General features: G+C 36.2%; 1 protein-coding gene across 2 annotated transcripts in view; it reads left to right on the top strand.

Annotated features, from left to right (window-relative positions):
• The first annotated feature begins 519 nt into the window (after nucleotides 1–519).
• The window catches only part of SCML4 (Scm polycomb group protein like 4), a 176,477-nt gene continuing 159,263 nt past the window's right edge, over nucleotides 520–17,733 (top strand). The window contains exon 1 of one of the 2 annotated variants that reach the window (XM_074187289.1): nucleotides 520–742. The gene's annotated coding sequence lies outside the window, so the exon portion shown is untranslated. The remainder of the gene's footprint in view (nucleotides 743–17,733) is intronic. The other variant, XM_074187286.1, reaches the window with a different exon arrangement.

Genomic DNA, 17,733 nt, shown 5'->3' with positions numbered 1-17,733 from the left:
ATGTACTTATGTACACACATTCCCAAATGCAAAGCTACTGATTACCCCAAGCATCTATACTATCCTCATTTTTTAATTTCTTTTCCATTGTCAGAATTCTAACAACTGGTCCTCCGGAATCACCAATATCTTTATGAGCTCAGTGTTGGCCCACACTGCTGCATGATTGGGACAAAGAGACGATGTAACAGTCTGGTTTCTATGGCAACAGAGGAGGGGTAGTTAAAACCGAAATGTTGGGAACACCCATTCTTGATAATTGGGACATAATTCTGGCTATTGCAACTCCTCTGACTCCTGAAGAAGCAAAAGTGGCTTTACCTTGCTACTCTGGCTGCCAAAAAACCTCCCCTGCACGTTTTTCTTAGTTTAGCTGTTAAGAGGAAGGAAACATCTCACACACAGGCCTCATTTTCTGCATGTAAAATGTGTGTGTTCTTTAAAAGCCAGTGGTTGGCTGGTTTTCCGGACATGATGTGGTTGAAGCTGTCATCGTAATGGAAATTCATTGCTGTAGCTATGGTAAATCGAGTTTTCTGCCTGTGCTGAATGCATTAGTCTAATGAGATGTTTGCAGCTGGAGAGCTGAGCTGCAGGAGACGTACAGTGTCGCCACTAAGAGACAGGGAGAAGATGGCTTGCGTGATAGTCCATGTACGTGTCCTGAAAGTCCTCTGTCCTTTGGGTCAACACTCTGGGTCCCGATAAAGAAACTGACCAGAGTTCTAAAATAAAGTAATAGGTAAGGGAAAGGTATGATTTTTTTTTGGAGGGTGGAGGCTAGTGGGTGGGAATACCTTTGGTGGCAGAACCTTTTTTTTTAAACTGTCATACTGTGAGTATTTGTATGTTAACTTCTTTAGTGGTTTCTGGATTGCATGCCTCTCTGCCTGTGAATGTATGAACGCACTGCCCATGTGAACGTGGCACCCAATTGAAACTTTGGTCCCAGAGCCTCCAAAGGCAATGTTTGATTCCCAAAGAAGAATTCTTGGAGGAAAACTTAGCATAGCTCTAGCTTCTGCAAGTTTGGGGAAAGAGGTGTGTATGTATGTGTATATATATATTGCATCTCCTCTCTTTAATTATGCATTGAATATGCATAAAGTCTTAATTCTTTTTCAAATAGAAATTCAAATTCAAGTGCAAGTTGTCTTCCTATACCTGCTGTTTAAAAAAAAAAAGTCTTCTCTTTTGCAGCACATCCTGAAACAGAATTTTACCTTAGCCTGATTTTTAACATGATAACAAGTGTTACTACTCCTTTGTTGATGGTTGTTTTGTTTTGCTTTGTTTTGAAGTTGAATTTGGTAATCAAGATTTTGGATTGGAAATGCCAGTTGGCTTTCCTCAACTTTCAAGATGTAGACAAAGACACTTAAATTGTTTCCAGTTTCTGCTTTTGCTGCATTTTAGGGGAAAATTTCCCCAACAGGTTGATTATTGATCCACCATCCATTTCTTGAGTGAAAATGAAGATATGTGTTCTTAAGGCTCATAAGCACAAATCTGCTAAGCAAAATGTATGTGTGTGTGTGTGTGTGTGTGTGTGTGTTTATATATCTGCGTAAGTGTGTAAGATAGGCTGCCTGTATATATTTTTTCTCAACTTCACAAAGCATACATCTTCCTTCTTTATTCTGCAGGAAAGACAGAGGCAGAGAAATGCATAGGAAGGGAGTGAGCAGAGAAACAGAGAGGCAGAGAAGGATTTATTGAAAGAGGGTAAAGAACAATCTGTTTTGCAAGTGATTTAATGAATAGTTGAGATGCTTGGGTAGAAGTTTTTTGCTTTTATTATTCAAGTAAAGGAGGGATTTTTGCTATATCTATGTTGTCCCTTGGGTTTGGGAAAGATATTTGAAACAGGTAGATAAAATTGACTTTTCTGAGAGAGACTGGTTGATCTGTGTGTGTGTGTGTGTGTGTGTGTGTGTGTGTGTGTGTGTGTGTGTGTCTGTGTCTGTGTCTGTATCTGCCTGTATTTTTGTCAATTTGGAGTATAACCCATCATGAGCTTCAAAGAAACATTTTAGCAACCATAATAAAGTATCCTTGAGTGCTGTGGGGACTTTGAGACAGATAGGTATACAGGTGGATAGATAGCATACTTTACTCATTTCACACTAGAGATAGAGTAGCCATTTCATTTAGTTAGGGATTTGGTTTTTAAAACTGTTTCACAGAACAGTAGAAGCAAAAAAAATAGTTCAAAAGAAACTAATGATGTGTTCAATGATGAGATTAAAGACCTCAAAGATTCAATATTTGTGGGGCATTCTGTTGGTCTGCTTAGCCAAACAAATAGGATGCATTTTACAACATGGGAAATGAGGGTGACTGAGGAACATAATGCTAACAAGCTTCAGATCACAGAAAATATTTATTAGGAATAGCCAGTTTTAAGAATCACTAGATAATTTCCAATTGATTGCTTTTGGGTTATCCTTGTGATAGATATTTTTAAAAATAATGTAGACTCCTTTCTCCCCTTCTCCCTTCCACCAGATTGGCATTATGGTATGCCAATGAGTGATGAAAGGTAGGAAACCTTCCCAAGATTTTGTGTAAGAGCTTCATTCTGAACTGGTCTGATTGACTTAGGAACTTAACACACACACACACACACACACACACATACACACACACAATTCATAAATGCTTGGTATGGGACGGTGCTAGATGAAAGAAAGAAAGCTACAGAAAGAAAGAAATATCCCAATATCTCCTGACAGAAGAGGTCAGCATTAATTTTCACCATTTAATTGACTTTGAGTTTGTTGAGCATAAAGAGAATAAAAACACAAGAGTAGGTTTCACTTCTGGGTCCCAGCCTTCTCCAAAACTGAGACGGAAACCCAGCAGGCAATAATAAAAGATGTATGTATTTTTCACTTTCTAAAAATGGCCTTAGATGTTAGGGTTTGAGTTGATTTGATAACTATTGCTGTAATGACATCTTGGTTAAACCACATCAGTTTATTTTTCAGATAAAAGTAGGGTTTAAAATACCTCATTCTCTCACAATCCCCCCCCCCCAAGATATATATGCAAACACACATACACAGACACGTATACACATAAACCCTTCTTTTTCAGAATAGCTTTAGCAAAAGTATGGATAACTGAAAGTTTTTCCTTTTTGAAGAGGGAATGATGTTTGTCCATCATTTTTGGAAGAAGATCATGACATCAGGGAAGTGATGCCATGACAAGCAGGTGAACTAGATTTGAGTGAGGGGATGTTGTGCTAAGTCACCAGCCTCACTTTGTCTTCCAGAGCCATCTGGGTCCAGTGGCCAGATATGAATTAGGATGATTGGAAATGGCCCTGGATGCGAGGCAGTTGGGGTTAAGTGACTTTCCCAAGGTCACACAGCTAATAAGAGTCAAGTATCTTAGGCCAAATTTGAACACCTGTCATTCTGACTCCAAGGACAGTACTCTATCCATAGCACCAACTAGCTGCCCTTTGGAGGAGGGAAATAGCTAGTTCAACATGCTCATAATCAAACTGATATTTAATAGATATTCTGTGAAAGTCTTTTTCAAATTTTATAGGTCTGGAACCTCTTCCCCCCAAGTCCATGGATACACTTAGAAGCCCTTGTGACTCCCAAAATGTGTACTAGGGAATTCAAATTTGATGTGTCTCACTAACTTGGGGATCCAAAAGAATAGAATTCCTTCTAAGAGATTCAGTCTGACATTGAAAGACCTTTCCAAGAAGGAGTCCAGAGTTAAATGTTTTTTTTTCCTCCATTCCCTTGGATCTTGATACTATCTCTTTTACTTCCCAGGGCCATGCTGTGCTTATGGTTCACACATTAATGTGCACACAAAAGTGTCTATGGGCAGGTACTAGCTCATTTCAAACAGTGGCTTTAGGTCTGGAAAAGGTTAATGACCTCAGGTTTAGTTCTGGGTCATGTATCTTTTTAATTGACTTTTAGACTTTGGAGTGTGTGTTTGTGTGTGTGTGTGTGTTTGTGTGTGTGTGTGTGTTTTCTCTTGTTTTAACTAAAATGAAATATGTGTAAGTAATATAAGACTTGTGCTAACAACACCTAATATTTCTGATTGGAAATGGGATACTTATTTAAAACATTCCCATAGAATCTTGATTAAATGCCTATGGATTCATCCAGGAATAGATTGAAATAGAAATATTTTTGTGACCTTCATTAGAAAAAAAGTGAAGAAACAAACTAAAAATTGCTCCCAGTGATAGATAGTACAGACAATACATCTTTCTGGTACATGGAACCTAATGTAGAAGTCACCAGTGTGCCTAGAAAATTACTCTAAATTTTAATTAATGAGCCACAGAAGTCAAACTGCATGTTTAAAAAATTACCTCATATCAATGAGGCGATAATTAACTCTCTCCAGAATCAGCAGTCCTCACAGACCTGAAGCAGTCTTCAGTGATGCTAAGTTTGTTGGCATGTGTCCAGTGCTGAATAATAGATTCTTTGGCAGTCATGTCTCAGATATTCATTTAAACACTTGTGACATTTTATAATGGGCCAAAAGGCCAACAAGATCACCAGAGATCATTGACAATTCAGAGGTCAGGGGATAAGTTGATATTTGGGGGAGGGTTTTGACCCTCCCCTTACTTTTTTCACTCTCACTTTTCTCTTTCAATCTGAGAGAGAGAGAGAGAGAGAGAGAGAGAGAGAGAGAGAGACAGACAGACAGAGAGAGAGAGACAGAGACAGAGACAGAGACAGAGACAGAGACAGAGTCAGAGTCCATTATGGCTTTACAATACCACGGACAGCATTTTTAAAAAAATTCATTTATTTTGTTGAATATTTCCCAATTACATGTACAATTTAAAAAAATCATTGTTAAAAATACCAAATTGGGGCAGCTAGGTGGTGCAGTGGATAGAGCACCAGCCCTGGAGTCAGGAGTACCTGAGTTCAAACCGGGCCTCAGACACTTAATAATTACCTAGCTGTGTGGCCTTGGGCAAGCCACTTAACCCTATTTGCCTTGCAAAAACCTTAAAAAATCCCAAATTCTTTTTCTACCTTCCATCCCCTGCCCCTTGAGAAGGCTACTCATAGCATTTGCTATAAATTTCAGTTGCCATCTTTATTGCAAACCTCACATGTGCTGGGATTGCACATGTACGAAGTTTGAATGGTCTACCCAGGGGCCAGTCAGTTTTGAAGTGCTTTTCATCTATCTCTGTTTCAGCTCCAAACAGGTTCTCTTTATATTTTTGCAAACATGAGCTGGTGATTTTTCAGCCACTAAGATTTAGATGGAACCTTGAGGTGCAGAAGAGGAAAGCAAGAGACATCTTTTGGGGTTCTAAAGCTTGTGGACTTTTTTGAACAGGTCCATATTTCCCATCCAAAAGGATAAAGACAGATTCATTAGTCACTGTCCTGCCCAGTTCTGTGGCTGCTTGTTCCTTAACAGGGCTTTGGGTCTTTAACTTGAGCAAAGCTAGGATTTGGTCAGTATAGAATAAAGAAATTCAAGACCTGTCATCTCCTGCCATGTTTGGGCTTTTGCTTCTCTGGAAGCAGACCTATATCAGATTAGGATTAGCCTTGGGATAAGACTTCCTGAAGATCTTAATAGGTGGAACTGTCATGAACAATAACATCATCACTTTTAGGGAAGGAAGGCGGGAGAGCAGTAAATAATGGGATTTGTAGATATCCCCTTATAAATTGGGGGCTGGCTGTTGGGGAAAGTGCTTGAGTGCAAGTGAAAAGAAGAGAGAAAACATTCACTTTCTACTTGACTATTTTTTAGAATAAACTTAATATATTATGTAGGGATAGGAATCATCTGATATAAAGTCAAATTCATTTCTCTAAAGTTGTTGGACGTTCTTAGTTGAGCAAAACCATACTGATGACTTTGGATTTATTATTTTATTTTTAAAATAGTTATATTTCATAAGGGAACTGCTAGTACAAATCAGGGTGGTGTCTACTTAACTATTGCCCAGAGAGATAACTTCCTCCCTCTTTTTTTCTCCCTCTCTCCTCCCATCCTTCTTTGGGAGTTGGGAGGGCAGGAGGAGAAAATCTAGTTCTTTGGAACAAAATAATTCAGCAATATTTCTTTTTTTAAATTTAGAAGACTTGAAAGAAAAAGCTTCTTGAATAAAGGGAAATAATATGATCCTTTATATTTGTCCAGTCTCAGAAATGACCATGCCATTGTGAGGATGTTGATTTGCTTTGTCCTCATGTGAAGTAAGAGTATAGGATCATATTTTGGTCTGGAATTGACCTTAGAAAGTTAACCTCCTCATTTTTATAGGAAGGAATAAAGTTAAACTAACTTACCCAGATCACTTAGGTAGTAAACCAGATTTTGAATTCAGGTCCTCTGATTACAAATCCTCTTTTTCACTATACTCCTGATCTTTGTAAGTTCTCATGAGAAAGTGACTTAGGGGAATATTTTATACCAATAACTAGAGTTGTTAATGTTCTTAGAGCTGTTAAATTGTTTCAATCATGTCCGGCTCTTCATGAACCCATTTGAGTGTTTCTTGGCATAAATACTTCCATTTATTTGCATGAATACTGCCATTTCCTTCTCCAGCTCATTTTACATATCAGGGAAATTGTAGCAAACAGGGTCAAATGACTTGCTCAGAATCAAATAGCTAATAGTGTCTGAGGTTATGTTTGAACTCATGAAGATGAGTCTTCCTGACTCCAGACCTACCACTCTATTCTCTATACTACCTGGCTTCCCCTAGTTCTTAAATGACTTCTTTAGTTAATAGCCTTTTATAAGACTACCTAACTGGTTGGACCTTGAATTGATGATATTAACTACCCATGACCCCTCAGGATTGTCCCTAGAAATTTGAGGGGAAGATGAAACCAAGCTCTGAGCGATCAGCTTGTTAACTGGGAATGGAAGTGGGAATTGGAATAAGGATCCTCATATTTTACCTGGACTACATTTGTTTTCTCTAACTTTTCTACCAGGCAACATATGGGTAGTATGGCAAATCTGCAGGGTTAGCAATTATGAGAAAAATGAATATATTTGGGGCAAAACTGTACATTTTATGCTTGTAAAAATGATTTATTTTGTGAATTGGACAACTTTGACCTGACTTTTGAAAGCTGAGTGATTAGTAGTAGAGTTTTATTCTAAGTCCACTTCTGTTAGATGACTCAGCTTGAAAGTCCAACTTCTCTAGAATTGGAACAACTTTAACTTTGAGAATGATTCTTAAAAACTAAAGAAAAAACCAAAACCACACACATAATAGACATGTTGCAAAGTACAATAGTCATTTTAAGAACAAATGTAGAATTGGTCAGAGAAAAGAATTATTTTATTAGGTTCCAAAGCCAATGAGTGGGAATTTACACAGATCAAATTGCACAGTACTAAGAAAAGATCCAGATCTGATAATCAGGTCCATAGACTAATGGAGTTGAACATGGAGAATATTTGCCTTCTCCAAGATGAGGATTTCACTATTACTCTTGAAAATTCTGATTGCCTACTCCCTTACTCATCTGCTCCTCAGAAACTTTTGTGCATAGCCAAAAGAATCCAGTTTCTAATGTGGAAATTTGACTATCCACCTGTTTTCTTTGTTGACTCTTCTTTTTTTGTCAAAGAAAAATTTGGATTTTTTCCCCTTTTCTTATCCCTTTCCAATTTGTCTACAAATGCTTCATAGTACAGCAAATCAATTTGCTGAGAAAATCAGTGCAGAATACTAAGGAGGGCATTGTTTGGATCAGCCCTTGCCTTTCTCCTGGATATTCAACTCTATCGCCCTGTGAACCTTTTTTTGGAACCAGGTAGCTTCTTAATCCCTGCCCCACCCCACCCTAGGAAAGTTGATCCACATCATGTTTAAAGGCTGCTTTACAGATGATACTAAGTTAATGTAGGATGGTTGATGCATTAATACTGAGTCTAAAGGGCTGGCTTTAAAGCTACCTTAGATTCCTTCCAGCACCTAGGTTTTCATTATCATTTATTAGGCAACCAGGACCAGAGATAAGTAGGTAAGTAGAGATATAAAGAATGGTATTGAACAGAGACTAGGAAGCTTGAGCAGAATTGATTCAATTCAACAAATACTCTTAAGGGTCTTTTCTGTATTCATATTATTTGTCATCATTTTTGACACAGGGTAGGGAAGTCACCTTAATTTAGGAAGATAAGCTCCTTGAGGACAAAATTTTTCTTTTGTGTTTTTGTATCCCTAATTCCTAGTACAGCAGTTAGAACATAGTGGTAGGTTTTAAATAAATATTTGTTAAATTCAAGCCAATTCACTTTATTTGATCTAATAGCAGTCTTTCTAATTCATTGTCTAGGCAGCTGTCAAAGTGATAGTTCTAAAGTATGAGTCTAACCAAGTCACTCTCTGGTTCAAAAACCTCTAGTGGCACCTATTGCCTATCACAAAATATAAACTCTTCTGTTCGAAATTTAAAGCTCTTCACAATCTAGCTTTAACAAGGTTAGATGTAATTATTACTGTATAAATTATTTTTAAATATAACATTAATATAATTATAGTATATTTATATAAATACATATTTAAAAATAAATATAATTATAGTCAAATTATTATCAAAATTAAAAATTATAATAAGTCGTGTTCCCTCACATGCTTTAGAGTTGAGCCAAACTGGTCTATTTGCTGTTCCTTAAGAATAACTTCCAATCTCCCATCTCTGTGTCTTTGTATATACTATCTTAGATGCTTACCACACTTCTTCCGTACTTCCAACTCTTAGCATCCTTAACTTCCTGCAAATTCTGCAGGTGTGTTTCCCTCCCCAAATTACTTTTCATTCCTTTGTGGGTATGTTTATATTTACATATGTTGTAAATACATGCTATTTATATTCTATTTATTCCCACTAATAGAACTTACATATCTTTCTTGAGGGCAAAGATGTGTGTGTGTATGTGTATGTGTGTTTGTATGTATCCCTGACATCTATGTATACTTGTACATAGTTCTTAATGAATGCTTACTTGATTGATTGGTTGATTCAATTGAGGAGGATAGTAGTATAATTGAAAAAGCACTGAACTTGATATCAGATGACCTGTATTTGGATTTTGACTTTGCTACTTACAGCCTGCACAACCATGAATAAACCACTTCCCCTTCTATATCTCAGTTTCTCCATCTATGAATAGTATTTTATTTTTTCCAATTACTTGTAAAAATTGTTTTCAACATTCATTTTTATAGCATTTTGAATTCCAATTTTTTCTTCCTTCTTCCCCCTTCCACAAGAAAGCAAGCAATCTGATATAGGTTACATATGTGGATCATCTTAAATATATTTCCACATATTGTGAAAGAACAAGAAGGAAAAACCATGAGAAAGAGAAAACAACAAAAAAGTAAAACTAATATTCTTTGATATGCATTCAGGCTCCACATTTCATTCTCTCAATGTGGTTGGCATTTTCTGTCATGAGTCTTTTGAAACTGTCTTGGGTCATTTTGTTGCTAAGAAGAGCTAAGTCTATCATAGTTGATTATCCCATAAAGTTGCTGTTACTAGATAGATAAATAGATCGATTGATGGATAGATAGATAGATAGATAGATAGATAGATAGATAGATAGATAGATAGATAGTGCTGTACTGGTTTTGCTCACTTCACTCAGCATCAGTTCGCATAAGTCTTTCCAGATTTTTCTGAAATTTGTCTGCTCATCAAATTTTATGGCATAATACTGTTCCATTATATTCATATACCATAACTTGTTGAGCCATTCCTCAATTAATGAGCATACCTTAAATTTTCAGTTCTTTACTATCAAAGGAGATTCTATAAATATTTTTGTTCATGAATGTTCTTTTCCATTTTTTTATGATCTCTTTGGGCTACAGACTTAGTGGCGGTATTGCTGGATCAAAGGATAGATCTTTGGGCATGGTTTCAAATTGCACTCCAAAATAGTTGGATCTTCACCTACTCCACCATCAATGAACTAATTTTCCATCTTCTCTGACACATCATTTTCCTTTTCTGTCATATTAACCAATCTAAAGGTGTGAGGTGGTACTTCAGAGTTGTTTTAATTTGCATTTTCTAATCAATAGAGATTTAGAACATTTTTTTCTTATCACTTTTGATAACATTAATTTCAATAGCCTGTCCATAACCTTTAACCATTTATCAATTGGGGAATGACTTGTATTCTTATAAATTTGAGTCAGTTCTCTGTACATTTGGGAAATGAATCTTTATCAGAAATACTGATTGTAAAAATTATTTCCCAGCTTTCTGCTTTCCTTCTAATCTTGGTTACATTGTGCTTATTTGTGCAAAGCTTTTTTAATCCATCAAAATTAGCCATTTTGTATTTCATAATGTACTCTGTCTCTTGTATGGTCAAAAATTCTTCCTTTCTTCATAGATCTAACAGGTAATCTATTCCGTATTCTTCTAATTTGCTTATGGTATTACTCTTATGCCCATACATGTACTCATTTTACCTTATCTTGGCATACAATATGAGATGCCGATCTATGCCTAGTTTCTGCCATACTGTTTTCCAGTTTTCCTAGCAATTTTTTAAAGTTTTTGTAAGGCAAATGGGGTTAAGTGGCTTGCCCAAGCCCACACAGCCAAGTAATTATTAAGTGTCTGAGGCCGGGTTTGAACTCAGGTACTCCTGACTCCAGGCCTGGTCAGTGCTCTGTCCACTGTGCCATCTAGCCCCACCTCCTAGCAGTTTTTGTCAGTGAATTTTCATCCTAGAAAAAAAGCCTTTTTATTTATCAAACAGCAGAATACTATAAATTATTCCACTGATCCACCACTTTATTTCTTAACTAATATAAAATAGTTTTGATGATATAGTTTTAGATCTGGTATGGCTAGAAAACCTTCCTTTGCATTTTTTTAATCAATTCCCTTGATATTCTTGACCTTATTCATCCAGATGATTTGTTTTTATTATATTTTTCTAGTTCTGTAAAATATATTTTAATAGTTTGAAATTTCTCCGTCTATGAAATGATGTGGTTGTCAAAGAGATCAGATAGAAAATATAAAAATATTCATAGTGGTATTTTTTATTGGAGCAAAAACCTGTAATCAAAAGAAGTGCTCTCAGACTGGAGACTAACTAAACAAATTATGGTATATGAAGGAGAGAGAGAATACTATTACATCATGAGAACTGATAAATGTGATTGATTTAGAGAAATATTTGAAGACATGTAAGAACTGATGTATAATGAAGTAGCAGAACCCAAAAAGCAACTTACATTAGATCCTCAATAATGTAAAAGGCTAATAACTATGAAAGACTTTGGTACTCTGATTGACGTAGTGACCAATCACAACTTCAGAACACTGACACTGAAGCATCCTTCCTAACTCTTGGTAATCAGGTGATGAATTAGAGATTGACATATTCAGACACAGGTAATATATTGATTTGTTTTTACTCTCATTACAAGGGATAATTCTACTGAGGAAAGCAATAGTGATAAAGAAAAATGATGAAAGGAACAGCATGAAATGTTTAAAAATACACAGTAGAGAATAGATAGTTCAGAAAAGATCACTCAGAAAAGCAGGGAATTTTTGCTACTACTGTGTTAAATTTAAAAGACACTTAAAAAAATCCGTTGCCTAACAGAAATTCAGTTTCATACAAAATTCTAATCTCTGTTCTCTGTACATTGAAATGCTTATGTTAAATTTATAACAAAGAGAAAAAATTTTATTAAAAATGTAATAAAATGAGGAGTTAGAACTCAGTGAAGGATAAGGTCATTTCCAGCTCTAATGATTCCAGACCTACCCTTAAGTGAACAACCTCAGACAGATGGGAATTGTTTCTGCTTTTAATGACATTGAAAGAGAGATGTTCATAGTAACCCTCTACACTTTGAAGATTGTAGTAACTAGAAAACTGAGACCTTATCTGAGAGTCAGGAAGACTGAGATTTTGTTAGATACTTGTCTGTGTGACTCTGTCAAGTCCCAGCTAAAATTTTAATTTCTATAAGAAGCCTTTCCTGATCCCCCTTAATACTAGTGTCTTCCCTAGAGTGTGTATTTCCAATTTAGCTTGTATTTAATTGTTTCTACCTAGTTGTTTTCATGTTTTCTCCACTAGACTGGTAGATCTTTGAGAGCAGACTGTCTTTTGCTCTTCTCTTTGTATCCTCAGCTTAGTACGTAGTAAGAGCTTTTGTTGCTCAGTCATCTCTGACTCTTCATGACCCATTTGGGGTTTTCTTGGCAAAGATACTGGAGTAGTTTGCCATTTCCTTCTCCAGCTCATTTTATAGATGAGGAAACTGAGGCAAACAAGTTTAAAGTGATTTATCCAGAGAAACAGAATTACTAAATATCTGAAATCAGATTTAAACTCGGGTTCAACCACCTAACTGTCCTGTACTTCTGTATCAAAACCCAAATATACTGGCATTAGTTGTTAGGATTATTGTTACTTAAGAATTTCATGTTGAAAATGGATTTCTAATTTTCTTTTTTTAATCTGGGGAATTCTGTACTATTAGAGAGAACCAAATAAGAATGAATTCATTCTACAAAGTTCATTTTTCTTCATTGCCCTTTCACTTTATTTAGATCTTCATGGAGTATGATGAGTGGTCTAGCAGTCCTTTTGTTCAAAAGCCTTTGGATGCTGATATATTTTAACTCTTTTAATGCAGTAAGGATACAGTTCATACATTTGTGTCAACTCTTAGGTTCTCATTGCATGGGCATTAGAAAGAGAAATACATATTATATTATGCTTTTGCTCACAACCTCAGAAAGAGAGAAAAAAGGAGAAAAGAAAATAAGCATTTATTAAATGCCTACTATACTAAGCACTTTATAATTATTATCGTATCTTATACTCACAATAACTCTGCAAGATGGATGCTATTCTTATCTTTATTTACAGTTACAGAAATTGAGGCAGTCAAGAGGCTAAACAGCTTAGCCAAGGCTGCACAACTACCAAGTGATTCAGGAGGGATTATAGACAATCAAAATGGTTTTGTTACTACTGTGTTATATATAATATATAATTTTTTTAAATGGAGCTAACAAAATTGCAAAATTTTAGAACTGAAAGAGACCTTCAAGATCAACTAACCCAACTTCTCTTTTAATAGATGAGGAAACTGAGGTCAAGAGAGGAAAAAGTTATCTGTCCAAGGTCATTTCTCTTCTCTCACCAATCCAGTGTTCTTTCTACCTCCTGATTGGGGGGGGGCATCACAATTTGCCTTGGTGAAGTGTACAATTCATCTCTTGGATTGGTGTGTATTGCATGCATCTCACTGTGTGATAAATTAACCATGTCTGTGCCAGTGGATGTGGTTAATTTATCACACAGCGCGATGCAACGTGACTGTGTGCTGCCTTAATGAGATGTGGTAAAGATATGCTAGCTGTAGGAAAAATGAAACCAGTTAAACTATGGGGAGGTTAGAATGGAGAGGGGAAGAAGCAGGAGACTTCTTCTGCCTGGGGTCTTTTCCTTAATGACCAGTAATCTGAATGCGGATGCTTATGGCATAAGGATAGGTTAGATATATTTTTTTTCTTTTTCCTGGTTTTCGTTTAGTCTAGTGCAGTTCTCGTGGACTTTGAAAATGTTACTTGTAAGGACCTTCCCACTTGGCCATTTCAAACAAATGTTAGGAAAGCTTGGCTAAGTTGGGGGCCTGTGTATGCAGAATATGGAATGGACTTAATAAACACTTTTCCAAAAGCAACCCAAATCCCCAACAGCAAAGCTTAACTACCCAGACAGGTTGCTGAGAAATGGAATTCCTACTAATTAACTACATGGAATAAACTTGATATGTAATCCCCATGTCTCTAGCATAGGTCTGGGAACAAATTTAATCACTGTGCTTAACAATTACTGAAGTTACTGTGCTCTTTATAAAATTACCTTTGAGTAAATAAGGCAACCAGGATTTAATAGCAAGTGTTGAATTCTGTGTCAGAGGATGATCTGAGTTCAAATTTTGATTTGCTTCTTTATTAATTGTGTGATCTTGGGCAAATATTCAACTTCTCTGAGTCATAGTGTACTAATCTGAAAAATAAGGTTAGATTATTATTGCAGATAAAATATATATTGGATTATCTTTATGACCTTTTCTATTTCTAAATTATGCAATCCTATGAATGGCCTGGAGATTATTATTTATAGATTTATAGTAATAGATAGTTTAATGTATGATAGGATTGATATTTATAATATTTTCCTTGGTAACTTTTTTCCCCCACCCACAATGACTAGGCCTAGACTGCTCTTCTTTCCTTTGTCCTTAGGGATTAATTATATAAAGCTGTCCCTGGCACCTGATTGTTCTTGGTTTCTCTGAGACAGCTTCTTGGTCACTTAAAGGTATAAAAAAAGTCCCAGTCATGAGACATGGTGGATTTCTGAAGACCATCATTTCCTTTATTATACCTTGCCCTGATGATATCTCCACTTCAAATGTTAATAAGGACTTTTTTTGTGCCCAACATGTGGTTGAGCCTTCCAAATTTGGAATGGTCTGATCAGGCACAGTTGGACACACTGTGCCCTGACCCCAATATAATGATGTCACTGGTCATCTTCAAGATCTAAGGACAATAATTCACCAACCAACCCTGATCTGATGACCAAACCTTTCCATTCTGGGATGAGGGAAAACCAAGTGCCACTCTACCCTGTATTAGGGCAAGGTACACCTCTTTTTGTTTACTCTTCAATGACTTGTGAGTGCTTTATTTCTCCTAACTTTGAACCTGAACTAAGAAAGCTCTGTCACTAAAGTCATACCTCTGATACCCAGAAATTAGGGCAAACTAAAACCCAAGTAATTCAAAAGTTTGGAAAGTAACTTAAAAAAAACAAATAACCAGATTTTTATTTTATAAGTCTAGGAAATTTTCTCTGTCATTGTAGCTTGGCACTTTCTCTATAGTTCATAGACTTGGATGGGGGGGGGAACTGAGAATTTAAGTGATTTGCCCAGCTTTGACAGTCACTGTCTGTCATAGTTAGGATTTAAACCTCAGCTAATCCTGGCTCTGAATTTAGTTATCTACCTACTTATTCCATGCCCCCTCTCCTAAGAATGCTGTGTGTGACCTCCTACACTGTCTCCTTACTTATACTTTGGATGACCTACCAGCTCATAATCTATTCCTCTTCCTCTCATTGTGGATGCCAATTTGAAACCAGATGGAGAGAATTAAGGAGTGGGCGTTTGACGAAAAGTTTAAAAGACAAAAACATGATCCAGAGAAAAGAGTTGGCTTCTTTCTCTATGTTTTGAAATATTATGAGGAAGCCAAGTAGTTTCACCTTTGAGGGTTTGAAAGGGGGGGGGGAACCCATTCATGCAGCAGGCTCTGCTATTCTTGTTTTGATTTGGCAGGAATCTGTCCAACAAGTTCTAGAAGGGAAATGCTTCCCTATTCTAGTCACTTAAAGATATAGGTTTATTTAGCCCCCAAATCCATTACTGAAGAAAGCTGACTTCCTCTCTCAATTTTCTACCCTTATTTTTTTATTTCTCAAGCTCTAGCTGACTGGTATCTTTTTCTTACCCTGTTGCCCTCCAAGGGTCTCCATAGATAATGGTTCTCATAGATATCTATCCTTATAAATAATGATCCAGATTCCCAGGGACACTACATGTCCTAGAAGATGAAGTGACTAGATCCTGTAATTTCCAGATAAATCAGAAGACCTTGCCCTCTTTTTTGATCTTTTCTCCATACTGTGCAAGAGTTTACTGTAAATGCATTGTTGCCTCATTATTGTATGGATGTATTTATCCTTTGTCTTTAAGTAAGTACTCCAATTGTTGTTGTTGTTGAGTCATTTCAGTCAAGTCTATCTTCTGACTCTTTGAGATCCCAACTGGAATTTTCTTGGCAAAGATAATGGAGTATTTTTCTGTTCCCTTCTCTAGTTCATTTTATAGATGAGAAAACTGAGGCCAAGAGACTTGCCCAAGGTCATGCTGATATGAATTATCTGAAGCCAGATTTGAATTCAGGAAGAAGAATCTTGTCTCCAGGAAGCGTTCTTTATCCATTGCACCACCTAACTGCCCAAGTGCTCCAGGAGGGTCATTCATTCATAAATTTACTCATTCATTTCAAAAAACATTTATTAGGTTCCTATTATATTCCAGACATTATGCTTGATGCTATGTGTTACAGAGACAAAAATAAAGGCGATCTCTGACCTCAAGGAGCTTATAATCTTCTAGGATAATTGCAAAATAATTGCAAAATAAATACAAAGATCATATGACTTTCCTACTCAATAGAACTCTGGTGACTTCCTATTAACTTTAGAATAAAATATAAACTCCTCTGTTTGACTTATGAAATTGTTCACAATGTGAAACAAATTAATTTTTTCCAGGCATTATAGATTACTCCCCTTTTTGCACTCTGGTTCAGCTAAACTGACTTTCTTTTCTTTACACACAGCTTTGAATTGGTTGTTTTTTCTTGAAATGCATTTCCTTCTCATGTCTACCTCACAGAATCTTCCTTCAAGGTATAATTTAAGCACTAACTTGTCCCCCAGCTCTCCCATCCTCCAACTGTTAGAGTCCTCCTCTTCTATCTTGTATTTAACAACCCTGCCTTGATCTAAACAAGCTGATGCCAATATCCTTATATGGAAACATGTTGTTTCCTCCAATATATTGCAGGCAAGGATTATTTAATGTCTTATCTTTGTAAATCTAGCTCCTGGCTGAATTCCCTGGCACGACCACTTTAATAAACATTTTATTAATAGTCTTAATATTTCAGACTCTATAGAAACAAATAAGAAAGCAGACAGTCCCTGCCTTCAAGAAGCTTACAATCTAATATGGGAAGATAATATCCAAAATACATGTTCGTGGAATGATTGATTCTGTTGTTCTGTATTTACCTTGACTATCTAGTCTGGTTGCAGCTAAGTTCTTTCTACAATAATAATAGCTAGTATTTACACAACACGTTAAAGTTTAACAAAGCACTTCATAAAAATCTCACAACCCTAGGAATGTAGACTGCTATTATTATCTATATTTTATAGATGAGGAACTGAGACAGGTAGAGATTAAGTGATTTGCCCAGAGTTCAATTGTTAATAAGTATACAAGGCTAGGTTTGAACTCAGATCTACCTCTCTATCTACTGTGCCACCTAATCACCTATGACTAAGAATATCCCCATTATATACTTTAAATATGGTAACTCTTTTTGTAAGAAAGGGATTAGATTTAGGAACAGAAAGAGTTAATGCAATTATCCCTTCTATATCATGAGGGTTAGGGGCACAGCACCTCTGTAATCTGGAAAATATGTGTAAAATTTTTTGACCCTCTCTTCATATCAGAAAAGAAGTCTGAATTATTATGGTATTAGATGATTAAATATGCTGATATTATATAGTACCATGTATATATTTTATGCATATCTGTATTTCTAAGCTTTTTCTACGTTGTCTACTGGCTTTCACATGTCATTTGTAGCTTCTGTAAAAATTCCCAAAAAAGAAAGTGGGAGGGAACTGGATTGGAATCTTGGTTCTACTACTGATTTTCTAGGGAATTTGGGACAAATTTTCCAGGTCTCAGTGCCCTCCATTTGGAAAGTGAAGAAGTTATACCCAATCATCATTAAAGTCCTTCTAGCTCTAAACCTCTCATTCTAGGGGAGAAAGGAACATTTCAATGATTAC

Source organism: Macrotis lagotis, chromosome 5, assembly GCF_037893015.1.
Source record: "Macrotis lagotis isolate mMagLag1 chromosome 5, bilby.v1.9.chrom.fasta, whole genome shotgun sequence".
In the NCBI taxonomy this organism is placed as follows: Eukaryota; Metazoa; Chordata; class Mammalia; order Peramelemorphia; family Peramelidae; genus Macrotis; species Macrotis lagotis.
This window is presented reverse-complemented; position numbering and strand designations above follow the sequence as displayed.